Genomic DNA, 15,631 nt, shown 5'->3' on the forward strand with positions numbered 1-15,631 from the left:
GCAGTAGCATAGAATATATCATTCAAATAAATTGAGCAACAATTGTTCTTTATTATAAATGAAAAACCAAACTTGTCCAAACAAGAAATGGAAATAATATTCCTGCTAATTGCAGGTACATAATAACAGTTCTCTAACTGAATTATTAAACCACTAGGTAAAGTTAATACATAAGTTCCTACAGCTATAGCAGCAACCTTTGCTCCATTGCCAACTCGTAGGTCAACTTCACCTTTTACCAAATCTCTACTTCTTTTTAGCCCCTGCACATTTGTACAAATGTGAGAACCGCATCCAGTATCTAATACCCATGATGCAGAAGTAGATAAATTTATTTCAATAACAAAAATACCTGAAGTTGAAGTCTCTACTCCATTCTTCGTATCTTGCAGATACTTTGGGCAGTTTCTCTTCCAGTGTCCGGTCTTACCGCAATGGAAGCAGGTGCCTGCCTTTGCTATGCCTCCACTAGGCTTCAAAGTAGCAACAGTGGGTCTGGGTTTGGCAACTTCCTTGCCCTTCCCTTTATCACCCTGCTTGGTGGGCCTTTTGTTCTGTCTCTTTCCATTTCCGATCATCAGAATGGACTTCCCTTTTGTCTTCAGATTATGCTCAGTTGTTCTTAACATGCCTAGCAGTTCAGGAAGAGATTTATCCATATCATTCATATTGAAATTTAGGATAAATTGACTGAATCTATCTAGAAACGATTGCAAGATCAAATCAGTCGCAAGTTCCTTTCCGAGGGGAAAACCCAACCTTTCAAGGTTTTCCACATACCCAATCATCTTGAGCACATGGGGACTTACAGGGGATCCCTCAGCTAACTTGCTTTGAAAAAGGGCTTTTGAAACTTCAAACCTCTCATGCATTGCTTGCTCTTGATAGAGCATCTTCAAGTGTTCGATCATATCGAAAGCTGCCATGTTCTCATGTTGCTTTTGTAATTCTGAGTTCATGGTAGCTAGCATGAGACAAGCAGTTTCATTGGCATCATCGACATGCTTCTTATAAGCATCTCTTTCTGCCTTAGGTGCAAAACTAGGAGGTTCCTCTTCAGGAACAGGTTTCTCCAAGACATACAGCTTTTTATCATGTTTGAGGACAATCCTCAGGTTTCGGTGCCAATCCAGGAAATTTGTCCCAGACAATTTTTCCTTGTCAAGGATTGATCGTAAGATGTTGTTAGAGGTGTTTGTTGTCATGGTAATCTACATAAGAATTAATGAAAATATAAGTATCAATAACATATTTAATTAGGCCTTTAATTAAATATGCTCCCACTATTTTACTCAAAACAAATGACCCTCATCATTTGATTCGGAAAATCCCGTTGGAAGATTTTCTAGTGGGTCGAGATCCGTATTTCACTTTGTTCTAAGTCCGCGTAGACGGATTACATAAAACTAGGTTATTTAGGTAGGAACTCCTTCCAATTGTATCTCATACAACTCTCAAAAATTTCAGTTGGGTGAATAACTCCTTATTCCAATCCATCATATGGATCATTCCCAACTCTTGCTTCTAAACATATATAATCTTATTATAATTTATTTAGTTAAGTTTGACCCATTGTTTTAGCATTTGGATATTACAATTATCCCATCGCACCTTACTAATATAGAACATGCACCTCGCGTAGGCGAAACCTACATTATCCGATACTAGTCTTGATGAGTGCTAAAACTTGGAAAGCATAAACTTAATATTTAATTTGAGGGAATTGTAATTGTTATGATCTCACCGGCTTATTTATCATATAAATCGTCTCTCACATGCATCAACATATATTCACATGCATCAACATACATACAAATGCATCAACATACATAATGAAACAGTTATGGCCCCTAGCGCAATTGTTCTCCCAAGCAAAAGAGAGAACCTAAGTTAACCTAATGACGATCTAAGCTTCTCCAAGCAAGACCTTCAAGGTTGTCCTCCTTTGATATTGAATTCTTCTCTAAGCTTCTCCAAGCAAGATCTTCAAGGTTGTCTTTCTTTGATATTGAATTCTTCTCTTTCTTCATAACATTGTCTTCTTTTCTTTCTTCATGACATTACATTACAGAAGAAACTCGTTTTACATATGAGGGATTGAGATGAGAAAAGAAGTTACATTAAGAGATTAAAAGGAGAGGCACGACACGCAGGTCGTATTTTAAAAAACCCAAAACAAAATGAAGGAAGACTAAGGCCATAATTGATCACAACAAGGCAATAATAACAAACACATTATTATTATTAATTTTTAATTCCTTTAATTAATTAAAACCAAATTAAATTTCGGCGACCGATCATACTACGCAGAGTTAGCCGGGGGTTCCGCTACCCTTGCGGGGTTGGAGGGGCAGCGCCCCTGTCCAAAATTTTAATGAACAATTCATTTGAAATGGACATCGTTTTGCAGCAACACAACTCTTGCGCAGTCACAAAACAGAAACCCCGAGCTGTGAGTGTGACGACCGTCACAAGCATGTTACGACCGTCACAAGCTTGTTACGACCGTCACAGGCCCATGACGAGCGTCACGCGGCCAAAAACAGAAACGCCTAGAATTCTGGACTTGTGAGTGTGATGACCGTCACAAAGCATGTGACGACTGTCACGTCCAGCTTGTTACGATCGTCACAAGCTCGTGACGAACGTCACGCGCCCAAAATAACAGAACTTTGAAACAGTCAACAGACGTGTTCCATAAAGCCCTAAATTCACAACTCCTTGACGGCACAACCCTTGCGCCATCACTAACCCTAATGCACCAATTTCAGACCGTCAAACACACCTCGATTGTTGATTTAGTATGATCGATCAACAGGTCATTGCTTCACCATACTAATGTCGGATTCCGAAGCAAATGATCATTGATCGCTCAAAGGAAAACAACCACTTAGTGTTTGAATGAACGAAACAGAAACATTATATCACATATACCATACTTTGCATTAGGATTACTTATATCATATATAAGTTGATCGGTTTCAATTGCGTACCCTATGGACGATCGATGTATCGCTATTTCACCATACTAATGTCGGTTCCGAAGCATAGTCAACATCAATCATCCAACTCGTACACTCATGATGCCAAATTTAATTACCCATTTAATTAATTGATTCATTCTTTCTTTTAATCATATTAATACAGAAAGTAAATAGCTACCCGATTCATGGTTTCGTAAGTGGCTCTGATACCACTGAAGGAGAATTGCGATCCAAAACGCAACGGAAATTAAAATTTTCTCCTTTAGAGATCCTTACGAATGGTCATGATCAGTGATAGAATATTTACCTCTTGTGACGATTGAAACCTTTGGTGCAGATCTCTTGTGACGATCAAAACCTTTGATGCAGATCCACGGAGCGATCACGAACGTTGAACTATGACAACGTCTCTACTCAGTCCACACGAATGGATTCCTTCAATCACAGTGCTAGCTGGTACGAATGAAGACTTTGAGTGAGTGAGTGAGAGAGAGAGAGAGAGAGAGAGAGAGAGAGAGAAAGAGAAAACGAAAAATAATGCAACCGCAATTAATGCTTCTGCACAAGGGTTCTATTTATAGAACCACTTGTGTGGGCTTCAAGCTAAAAAGTCCACTTAAGTGTATTTTGGCCCATATCTTATAATATGCCCAAAATCACTTAAGCCCATGGTACCTTACCATATTTCGTATTCTACTCAAGTACACCATACCTTACGATGTTCTATAATTCACTTAAGGGCATCGTACCTTACGGTATTCTTTAGTTACTCTATCTCTCATCAATCTGTCCTTTGTGTGTGACCCTGTAGGTTTTCGCGGCATTGGCAATTATATTAAATCATGTATTTAACATAATAAACAGTGAGCGGTATCTAGCAACACATCACTGCTACCCAAGACACGAAAATGTCATGTGATCTGACAATTCCTTCTGTGATAATACTTATGTGTATAATTACCCTTTTGCCCTTATGTCTATATTGAACACAAGGCATAGACCGTGTCATCCTTGTCCAGTTCAATATTGGGCCCATAGACATTTATCCTGTTATACAGGATGGGCAAATTCCATCTAGGTCACTCATGTCCCTCAACATGCTTCGTGGAGTACCCATCAACTGTCTTTATGGTTATCCAGTTACGGACAACGTTTGATCAACAATAAAGCACTCGACTCTACATCTAGGGTCCATAGTGGTTTCAGGTCGAAGAGTGGTATACACCATTATTACCATAAGAATAACTTATGACACTTTGCATAACTTTCTATATAGTATTCTCATAGCGGGTCAATCTGGTATAAATATTACTCCTAATATTCATACCTATGTTTAAGACTTGATAACTCTTTATCCATGATCCATGAGATGTGATCATCAGTCTACAAACATAATAGTCTTAATGCTTTAATGTTATCCCACTTCACACTAAAGCTCAACTACGGATACTTTAAGAATAGTGTCCTTATGTTTAATGTGTTCTCATGATTAAGTCATACTTGATACATTAAACAAACTAGCTATTCTAGGGACTTTATTAAACAAACGTAATAAAGAAAATGTCTTTAAATAATTCGATACAAGTACCAAAAGTATTGGCCTCTAGGGCTTACACCAACAATCTCCCACTAGCACTAGAGCCAATCAGGCATACCCCGTATGCCCATTGATCTAGTATGGCCATCATGCTTCTGCTGCGCAAGAGGCTTTGTCAGTGGGTTAGCAACATTGTCAAGTGTAGGTACTTTACATATTTTCACACAATGCCTAAGTATGTGTTTGGATCTTTGGTGAGATCTAGGCTCCTTAGCTTGTGCGATAACACCATTGTTATCATAATAGAGACCAATGGGATCCACAATGCTAGGGACTATGCCAAGTTTATTGATCCAAACAGCTTCCTTTGCTGCACTTAAGGCAGCAATATACTCGGCCTCAGTTGTAGAATCAGCAACTGCATCTTGCGTTGAACTTTTCAAGCTCACAGTTCCCCCATTTAAGCAAAACACCTAACCGGATTGGAATCATTCATATTAAAGCGTCTCAGCACTTTGTCTATGTATGTACTCTGACTTAGGCCAAGCAGTTTTTGAGATCTATCTCTATAGATTCTGATTCCTAATATATAGGCTGCTTCACCTAGGTCCTTCATAGAAAAGCATTTCCCCAACCAAGTCTTTACTTGTTGCAGGGTAGGGATATCGATTCCAATGAGTAATATGTCACCTACATATAATACCAGGAATACGATCATGCTCCCACTAACCTTCTTGTAGACACAAGTCTCATCTTCGTTCTTGATGAATCCATACAGTTTAACTGTTTCATCAAAACGAAGATTCCATGAGTAGGTCACAGGCTCATCTTGATCCATGAGTAATACATCACCTTGATCAGATATCCATATATCTCAGGTAGGTGACGTATCCTGCCTGACCTACGCTGGTCTTGTTCTACTTGAGCAGGTTGCTCTTACACAACTACTTGTGTTTCCTGCTCTAATTCCTCCATAGGTGTATCGATGCTTCGTGATTCTTGAATTTCTTCAAGTTCTACTTTCCTCCCACTGATTCCTTTGGAAATAAAATCCTTTTCTAGGAAAACCCCAGTTCGAGCGACAAACACTTTGCCCTCAGAAGGATTGTAGAAGTAATACCCTCTTGTTTCTTTAGGATACCCCACAAATAAGCATTTGTCAGATTTGGGCTCAAGCTTAGTTGAAATTTGTCGTTTCACATAAACTTCGCAACCCCAAATCTTCATGTAAGACATATGTGGTTTCTCACCACTCCATATCTTATATGGTGTCTTCTCAACCTTTTTGGATGGAACACGGTTAAGTGTGTAAGCTGCTGTCAACAGCGCATGGCCCCAAAAGGAGTTTGGAAGATCGGCGTGACTCATCATGGATCGGACCATGTCCAACAGGGTTCGATTTCTTCTCTCAGATACACCATTCCATTGGGGTGTTCCAGGAGGAGTGAGTTGGGATAGGATCCCACACTCTTTCAGATGGTCATCAAACTCTAGGCTTAAATACTCACCACCTCGATCTGATCGAAGAGTTTTAATATTCTTACCTAGTTGGTTTTGTACTTCATTCTTGAATTCCTTGAACTTTTCAAAGGACTCTGATTTGTGTTTCATTAAATACACATAACCATATCTACTGAAATCATCAGTGAATGTGATGAAGTACTGAAAACCTCCTCTGGCTGGTATGTTCAGTGGTCCACATACATCAGTATGTATGAGGGCCAAAAGATCATTAGCTCTTTCACCTTTTCCTGTGAATGGAGACTTTGTCATCTTTCCAATTAAACAAGATCTGCATGTCTCATATGATTCATAATCAAAAGAGTCGAACAGTCCATCTTTATGGAGTTTGGAAATGCGTTTCTCATTTATGTGGCCTAATCGACAATGCCAAAGGTAAGTTGGATTTAACTCATTAGGTTTCATCCTTTTAGTATTAATGTTATAAATTGGCACTTCAAGATCAAAGACATATAATCCATTGTTCATTTGAGCAGTAGCATAGAATATATCATTCAAATAAATTGAACAACAATTGTTCTTTATTATGAATGAAAAATCGAACTTGTCCAAACAAGAAACGAAAATAATATTACTGCTAATTGCCGGTACATAATAACAGTTCTCTAACTGAATTATTAAACCACTAGGTAAAGTCAATTCATAAGTTCCTACGGCTAAGGCAGCAACCTTTGCTCCATTGCCAACTCGTAGGTCGACTTCACCTTTTGCCAAATCTCTACTCCTTTTCAGTCCATGCACATTTGTACAAATGTGAGAACCGCATCCAGTATCTAATACCCATGATGCAGAAGTAGATAAATTAATTTCAATAACAAAAATACCTGAAGTTGGAGTCTCTACTCCATTCTTCCTATCTTCCAGGTACTTTGGGCAGTTCCTCTTCCAGTGTGCGGTCTTACCGCAATGGAAGCAGGTGCCTTCCTTTTCCATGCTTCCACTAGGATTCAAAGCAGCAGTGGGTCTGGGATTGGCAACTTCCTTGCCCTTCCCCTTATTGTAACACCCCGATAAAATATGATAATTATTTAATTTAAGTTAATAGTATATTTATTAATTTAATTAAATAATTGGAATATTATTGGATTATTATTATTGGAATAATAAAGTTGGAATATATATAAAAGGGTTCCATTTGGTAAAAAGGGTTTTTCACGTGAAATCCAGAGAAGCGACAGAAAGTGAGAAAAGGGCAAAGAGGAAGAGCAAGAGAACAAGGGTTGAAGAAGGGAAAAGCTTGAAGTTAAAGGATTTGCCGGATTAACTCAGGTAAGGGGGGTTTATCGTCGTTTAATGGGTATTATGGGTTAACATGTAATGGGTAGTAATAAGCCATTGAATTGACCCTAATTGGGATGAGGAATGCTGTAAATGGTGATGAATAAGTTATGTTAAAACTGTAATTGAATTCTATATGTGGGTGAATCCTAAATTTCTGGACGTGTAGCTTTTTACGGAATTGAAATCGGAGGTCCGGAAGTCCTCCGACGGCGAAAAATGCGGGGGATTCTGCATTCTGTTCGTGTTAGCGCAGGAACAGCTTTCTGTCTTGCGTTAACCGGTTAACCCAGGGTGTTAACCGGTTAACACTGTTATGAATTATGAGAAATTGCTGTCTGACTTGCGTTAACCGGTTAACCCAGGGCGTTAACCGGTTAACACTGTTAAAATGTGCCAGGAAGCGTGTTCTGTGTTGCGTTAACCGGTTAACCCAGGGCGTTAACCGGTTAACACTGTTGGAAAAGTGAAAATTTGATATTCAAATATTGTGTACATAGTGGATGATTGGCCTATATTGGTGTATGATATAGTAGGGATCATTTCCCGTTGTTTTGAGCAGTATAGGTATTAGTAGAGTGTGCTAATACTGTGATTTATTATTTGGCATGATATGAATATGATTCTGTGATAAATATGCTGATGATGTATGATGGTATGCATAATGCTGTGAATGTATCGGTTATGGATGCAATTGTGAATGGACTGTTTATGGCTTAGAGTGTGAGCATGTGTCCATTGTGGATTGTTGTTGATGTTTGCATGCTAGGTGATTTAGCGTGTATAATATGGCCTTTATGGTGGTAGCTAATTCCCATGGTGAGGAATTAGTGAGTGAGTTATTGTGGATTGTTGTTGATGTTTGCATGCTAGGTGATTTAGCGTGCATAGCATAGCCCTTGGGGTGGTAGCTAATTCCCATGGTGAGGAATTAGTGAGTGAGTCACTAGGTCTCAAATGAGTGGGACTAGTGAGCTTGGTAGCCGTATCTGGGTTTGATCGGTGAGGTTGAACTATGTGTTCACGAATAGTCGGTACCGCATGCATGGAGTCTCATTGCATAATATATGTATGGCGTATAATATGAATGGATGTATTCCAATATTATACGTGTGTTTTGTGTTGTGTTGTGTTGAGTATGATTATGAGTTGATGTTGCCGTTGCTGAATGTGTGATATGATTAGGGTGATGAAATGTGTTAATTTACTTAGCATTACATGATATTTTATAATGCTTATTATATCGATTGAGGAACTCACCCTTACAACTATGTTTCAGGTAACGAGCAGTGATTGAGTAGAAGCTAGTGCTTGGAGTCTAGTGTAGTTCCTTAGTGGGTCATGCTCTGGTAGATGTAACATCGGGACGGGATGTTTTACTTTGTTTTCAATTGTGGTTGTTGAACAGTTTTACATGTAATGTGATTACATGGTTTGCATGATTGATTAGATCTCTATCCGCTGCGAATTGTGCAATGTTTTATTTTGATTAATAAATGAGCATGACAAGTTATTATGGTGAATGGTGTGAAGTGTCAAGTGTGACACCCTTAAATTGCATATCTACTCTGATTTATATTTGTTGTTTTAATTAATTATTGGGGTATTTTAGAAGGGTGTTACATTAGTGGTATCAGAGCATAGTTGGTCGAGTCGAGTCGTAATTATTCTGTTTCCCTGTATGTGATAGGTGTTGTGTAACCCTATCCGTACTTATTGTTTTAGCTTGTTGGGTTTTCAGAATAGAGATGGCTGGAAGAGGTAGAGACGATGCTGCGATTGCTGAGGCTCTGGGGATGCTAGCTGGAGTACTTGGAGGGAATCCGAATATTGTGGGACTGGGAGTTGCTCGTCAACTGAGTGAGTTCCAGAAAAACAATCCTCCAATGTTCAAGGGAGCATACGATCCAGATGGTGCTCAGAAGTGGTTGAAGGAGATCGAGAGGATCTTCCGAGTGACTGAGTGTGCCGATAACCAGAAGGTCAGGTTCGGTACGCATATGCTGTCTGAGGAAGCAGATGATTGGTGGGTTGCTGCCCGCACTGAGTGGGAAGCTGCTGGGAATGCTGAGATCACTTGGGCGGTGTTCAGAGAGAGATTCCTGAGGAAGTACTTTCCAGAGGATGTCAGAGGAAAGAAAGAGATAGAGTTCTTAGAATTGAAGCAGGGCAATCGGTCTGTTACTGAGTATGCTGCTAAGTTCACAGAGCTGTCGAAGTATTACACTCCTTATGATGAGGCTACTGGGGAATTTTCAAAATGTGTGAAGTTTGAAAACGGGTTACGTCCCGAGATCAAGCAGGCTATTGGGTATCAGCGGATTAGAGTGTTTTCTGACTTGGTTGACTGTTGAAGGATTTTTGAACAGGATACCAAGGCCAGAGCGGAGAGCTATCAGCAGAGGGTTGATAGGAAAGGCAAGAATCAGAATGATCGTGGGAAACCGTATGTAGTTGGCAAAGGTTTCCAGAGACAGAGTGGGATGAAGAGACCTAGTGGGGGAGACTCCAGTGCCCCTGCTAAGTGTTACAGATGTGGTCAGGCTGGACATCGTTTCCATGAGTGTACCAGTAATGAGAAGAAGTGTTTCAAGTGTGGCAAAGGTGGTCACTTGGCTGCAGAGTGCCGGTTGAAGACTATGACTTGTTTCAACTGTGGAGAGTTGGGTCATATCAGTCCACAGTGTCCTAAGCCGAAGAAAGAGAACCAGTCGGGAGGCAAGGTCTTTGCTTTATCGGGTTCTGAGACTTCTGCAGATGATCGTTTGATCCGAGGTACGTGTTATATTAATGGCTTTCCTCTTGTAGCTATTATTGACACAGGTGCGACTCATTCCTTTATATCTTTGGATTGTGCTGTGAAACTTAAATTAGAGATATCTGAGATGCATGGGGGTATGGTGATTGATACTCCTGCGAAGGGTTCAGTGACTACTACTTCAGTTTGTTTAAATTGCCCTTTGAGTATTTTTGGTAGAGACTTTGGGATGGACCTCGTGTGTCTTCCACTAGTGCAGATTGATGTTATCTTGGGTATGAACTGGTTGGTGTTTAACCGAGTTTATATCAACTGTTTTGATAAGACTGTGATCTTTCCTGAGATTGAGGAAGGAAAGAGTTTGTTTCTATCAGCAAGGCAGGTGAATGAGGCAGTAGCAGATGGGGCAGAGTTGTTTATGCTGTTAGCGACTTTGGAGGCTAAAGGTAAATTGGTGATTTGCGATCTAGCCGTGGTGTGTGATTTTCCTGATGTGTTTCCTGAAGAAGTGAATGAATTACCGCCAGAGCGTGAAGTTGAGTTCTCGATTGATTTGGTACCTGGTACTAGGCCGATATCGATGGCTCCGTACCGTATGTCTGCTGTTGAGTTAACTGAATTGAAGAGTCAGTTGGAAGATCTGTTGGATAAGAAATTTATTCGTCCGAGTGTGTCACCGTAGGGTGCACCAGTGTTATTGGTTAAGAAGAAAGAAGGTACTATGAGGTTGTGTGTGGACTACAGGTAACTGAATAAAGTGACGATCAAGAATCGGTATCCTTTGCCGAGGATTGATGATTTGATGGATCAGTTGGTTGGTGCGAGTGTGTTTAGCAAAATAGATTTGAGATCGGGGTATCATCAGATACGTGTGAAAACTGAGGATATTCAGAAGACTGCTTTCAGAACAAGGTATGGACATTACGAGTATTCTGTAATGCCTTTTGGTGTGACTAATGCGCCTGGGGTATTTATGGAGTATATGAATAGGATTTTCCATCCGTACCTAGACAAGTTTGTTGTGGTGTTTATTGACGATATTTTGGTGTATTCGAAATCTGAAGAAGAGCATGTTGAACATTTGAGAGTGGTTTTAGGAGTTCTACGAGAAAAGAAGTTATTTGCTAAACTGTCCAAGTGTGAATTTTGGTTAGAAGAGGTTAGTTTTCTTGGTCATGTGATTTCAAGAGGTGGTGTTGCTGTTGATCTTTCTAAGATAGAAGCGGTATCTAAGTGGGAAGCTCCGAAGTCAGTTTCTGAGATAAGGAGTTTTCTTGGACTTGCAGGTTATTATAGGAAATTCATTGAGGGATTTTCTAAGTTGGCGTTACCGTTGACGATGTTGACTAGAAAGGGGCAAGCGTTTGTTTGGGACTCAAAATGTGAAGAAGGTTTCCAAGAGTTAAAGAGAAGGTTAACTACTGCTCCTATTCTGATATTACCAAGTCCATCGGAACCATTTGAAGTTTACTGTGATGCTTCATTGTTGGGTTGGGTGGTGTTTTGATGCAGAATAAGCAGGTTGTAGCTTATGCTTCGAGACAACTGAAGGTTCATGAGAGGAACTATCCGACACACGATTTAGAGTTGGCAGCTGTGGTATTTGTTCTGAAGTTATGGAGGCATTACTTGTACGGGTCAAGATTTGAGGTTTTCAGTGACCATAAAAGTTTAAAGTATTTGTTTGATCAGAAAGAGCTGAATATGAGACAGAGGAGATGGTTAGAGTTTCTGAAGGATTATGACTTTGGTTTGAATTACCATCCGGGTAAAGCAAACGTAGTGGCTGATGCATTGAGTCGGAAATCATTGCATATGTCTATGTTAATGGTTAAGGAATTGGATTTAATTGAGCAGTTTAGAGACTTGAGTTTGGTGTGTGAGAGTACTCACAATAGTGTTAAATTGGGAATGTTGAAGTTAACGAGTGGTATTCTGGATGAGATCAGAGAGGGTCAGAAATCCGATGTGCTTTTGGTTCATAAGTTGACTCTAGTGAATCAAGGTCAAGGTGGTGAATTCAGAGTTGATGAGAATGGTGTTTTGAAATTTGGTAATCGGGTGTGTATTCCGGATGTTACCGAACTTAAGAAGAGTATTCTTGAGGAAGGACATCGTAGTGGCCTGAGTATTCATCCTGGGGCTACGAAGATGTATCATGATTTGAAAAAGTTATTTTGGTGGCCGGGAATGAAAAGAGAAATTGCGAGTTTTGTTTATTCTTGTTTGACTTGTCAGAAGTCAAAGATTGAGCATCAGAAGCCGTCTGGGCTAATGCAACCGTTGGCTATTCCAGAGTGGAAGTGGGATAGTATCAGTATGGATTTTGTTTCTGGTTTACCGAGGACAATTAAGAATTTTGAAGCTATTTGGGTGATTGTTGACAGATTGACAAAATCGGCTCATTTCATTCCGATCAGAATGGATTATCCGTTAGAGAGATTAGCTGAGTTGTATATTGAGAAAATTGTAAGTTTGCATGGTATTCCGTCGAGTATTGTTTCGGACAGAGATCCTAGATTTACATCGAAGTTCTAGGAAGGTTTGCAGAGGGCTTTGGGAACTAAGCTGAGATTGAGTTCTGCATATCATCCGCAGACTGATGGTCAGACTGAGAGGACGATTCAGTCACTGGAGGATCTTTTGAGGGCTTGTGTTTTGGAAAAGGGAGGTGCTTGGGATTGTTATTTACCTTTGATTGAGTTTACCTACAACAATAGTTTTCATTCGAGCATTGGTATGGCACCGTTTGAAGCTTTGTATGGTAGGAGATGTCGGACACCTTTATGTTGGTATGAGTCCGGTGAGAGTGTTGTGGTTGGACCGGAGATTGTTCAACAAACTAAGGAAAAGATTAAGATGATTCAGGAGAAGATGAGAATTGCTCAGAGTCGTCAGAAGAGTTATCACGACAAGAGGAGGAAGTCACTTGAGTTCCAAGAGGGAGATCATGTGTTTCTTCGTGTTACTCCGATAACTGGGGTTGGTCGAGCTTTGAAGTCGAAGAAGCTGACACCTCGATTTATTGGTCCTTATCAGATTTTGGAGAGGATATGGGAGGTAGCCTATCGTATCGCTTTACCGCCGTCACTTGCAAATTTGCATGAGGTTTTCCATGTGTCTCAGTTGAGGAGGTACATTCCTGATCCGTCGCATGTGGTCCAAGTAGATGATGTACAGGTGAGAGATAACCTGACTGTTGAAACATCACCTATGAGGATAGAGGATCGAGAGTTGAAGCAGTTGCGGGGTAAAGAGATTGCTTTGGTAAAGGTAGCTTGGGGAGGACCAGCAGGTGGCAATGTGACTTGGGAACTTGAGAGTCAGATGAAGGAGTCTTATCCAGAGTTATTCGCTTGAGGTATGTTTTCGAGGACGAAAACTCTTTTAGTGGGGGAGAGTTGTAACACCCCGATAAAATATGATAATTATTTAATTTAAGTTAATAGTATATTTATTAATTTAATTAAATAATTGGAATATTATTGGATTATTATTATTGGAATAATAAAGTTGGAATATATATAAAAGGGTTCCATTTGGTAAAAAGGGTTTTTCACGTGAAAACCAGAGAAGCGACAGAAAGTGAGAAAAGGGCAAAGAGGAAGAGCAAGAGAACAAGGGTTGAAGAAGGGAAAAGCTTGAAGTTAAAGGATTTGCCGGATTAACTCAGGTAAGGGGGGTTTATCGTCGTTTAATGGGTATTATGGGTTAACATGTAATGGGTAGTAATAAGTCATTGAATTGACCCTAATTGGGATGAGGAATGTTGTAAATGGTGATGAATAAGTTATGTTAAAACTGTAATTGAATTCTATATGTGGGTGAATCGTAAATTTCTGGACGTGTAGCTTTTTACGGAATTGAAATCGGAGATCCAGAAGTCCTCCGACGGCGAAAAATGCGGGGGATTCTGCATTCTGTTCGTGTTAGCGCAGGAACAGCTTTCTGTCTTGCGTTAACCGGTTAACCCAGGGTGTTAACCGGTTAACACTGTTATGAATTATGAGAAATTGATGTCTGTCTTGCGTTAACCGGTTAACCCAGGGCGTTAACCGGTTAACACTGTTAAAATGTGCCAGGAAGCGTGTTCTGTGTTGCGTTAACCGGTTAACCCAGGGCGTTAACCGGTTAACACTGTTGGAAAAGTGAAAATTTGATATTCAAATATTGTGTACATAGTGGATGATTGGCCTATATTGGTGTATGATATAGTAGGGATCATTTCCCGTTGTTTTGAGCAGTATGGGTATTAGTAGAGTGTGCTAATACTGTGATTTATTATTTGGCATGATATGAATATGATTCTGTGATAAATATGCTGATGATGTATGATGGTATGCATAATGCTGTGAATGTATCGGTTATGGATGCAATTGTGAATGGACTGTTTATGGCTTAGAGTGTGAGCATGTGTCCATTGTGGATTGTTGTTGATGTTTGCATGCTAGGTGATTTAGCGTGTATAATATGGCCTTTATGGTGGTAGCTAATTCCCATGGTGAGGAATTAGTGAGTGAGTTATTGTGGATTATTGTTGATGTTTGCATGCTAGGTGATTTAGCGTGCATAGCATAGCCTTTGGGGTGGTAGCTAATTCCCATGGTGAGGAATTAGTGAGTGAGTCACTAGGTCTCAAATGAGTGGGACTAGTGAGCTTGGTAGCCGTATCTGGGTTTGATCGGTGAGGTTGAACTATGTGTTCACGAATAGTCGGTACCGCATGCATGGAGTCTCATTGCATAATATATGTATGGCGTATAATATGAATGGATGTATTCCAATATTATACGTGTGTTTTGTGTTGTGTTGTGTTGAGTATGATTATGAGTTGATGTTGTCGTTGCTGAATGTGTGATATGATTAGGGTGATGAAATGTGTTAATTTACTTAGCATTACATGATATTTTATAATGCTTATTATATCGATTGAGGAACTCACCCTTACAACTATGTTTCAGGTAACGAGCAGTGATTGAGTAGAAGCTAATGCTTGGAGTCTAGTGTAGTTCCTTAGTGGGTCATGCTCTGGTAGATGTAACATCGGGACGGGATGTTTTACTTTGTTTTCAATTGTGGTTGTTGAACAGTTTTACATGTAATGTGATTACATGGTTTGCATGATTGATTAGATCTCTATCCGCTGCGAATTGTGCAATGTTTTATTTTGATTAATAAATGAGCATGACAAGTTATTATGGTGAATGGTGTGAAGTGTCAAGTGTGACACCCTTAAATTGCATATCTACTCTGATTTATATTTGTTGTTTTAATTAATTATTGGGGTATTTTAGAAGGGTGTTACAGTTATCACTCTGCTTAGTGGGCCTTTTGTTCTGTCTCTTTCCATTTCCGATCATCAGAATGGACTTCCCTTTTGACTTCAGATTCTGCTCGGCAGTTCTTAACATGGCGAGCAGTTCAGGAAGAGATTTGTCCATATCAATCATATTGAAATTTAGGACAAATTGACTGAAACTATCTGGCAACGATTGCAAGATCAAATCAGTTGCAAGTTCCTTTTCGAGGGGAAAACCCAATCTCTCAAGGTTT

This window comes from Lathyrus oleraceus, chromosome 1 (genome assembly GCF_024323335.1).
Source record: "Lathyrus oleraceus cultivar Zhongwan6 chromosome 1, CAAS_Psat_ZW6_1.0, whole genome shotgun sequence".
Taxonomy (NCBI): domain Eukaryota; kingdom Viridiplantae; phylum Streptophyta; class Magnoliopsida; order Fabales; family Fabaceae; genus Lathyrus; species Lathyrus oleraceus.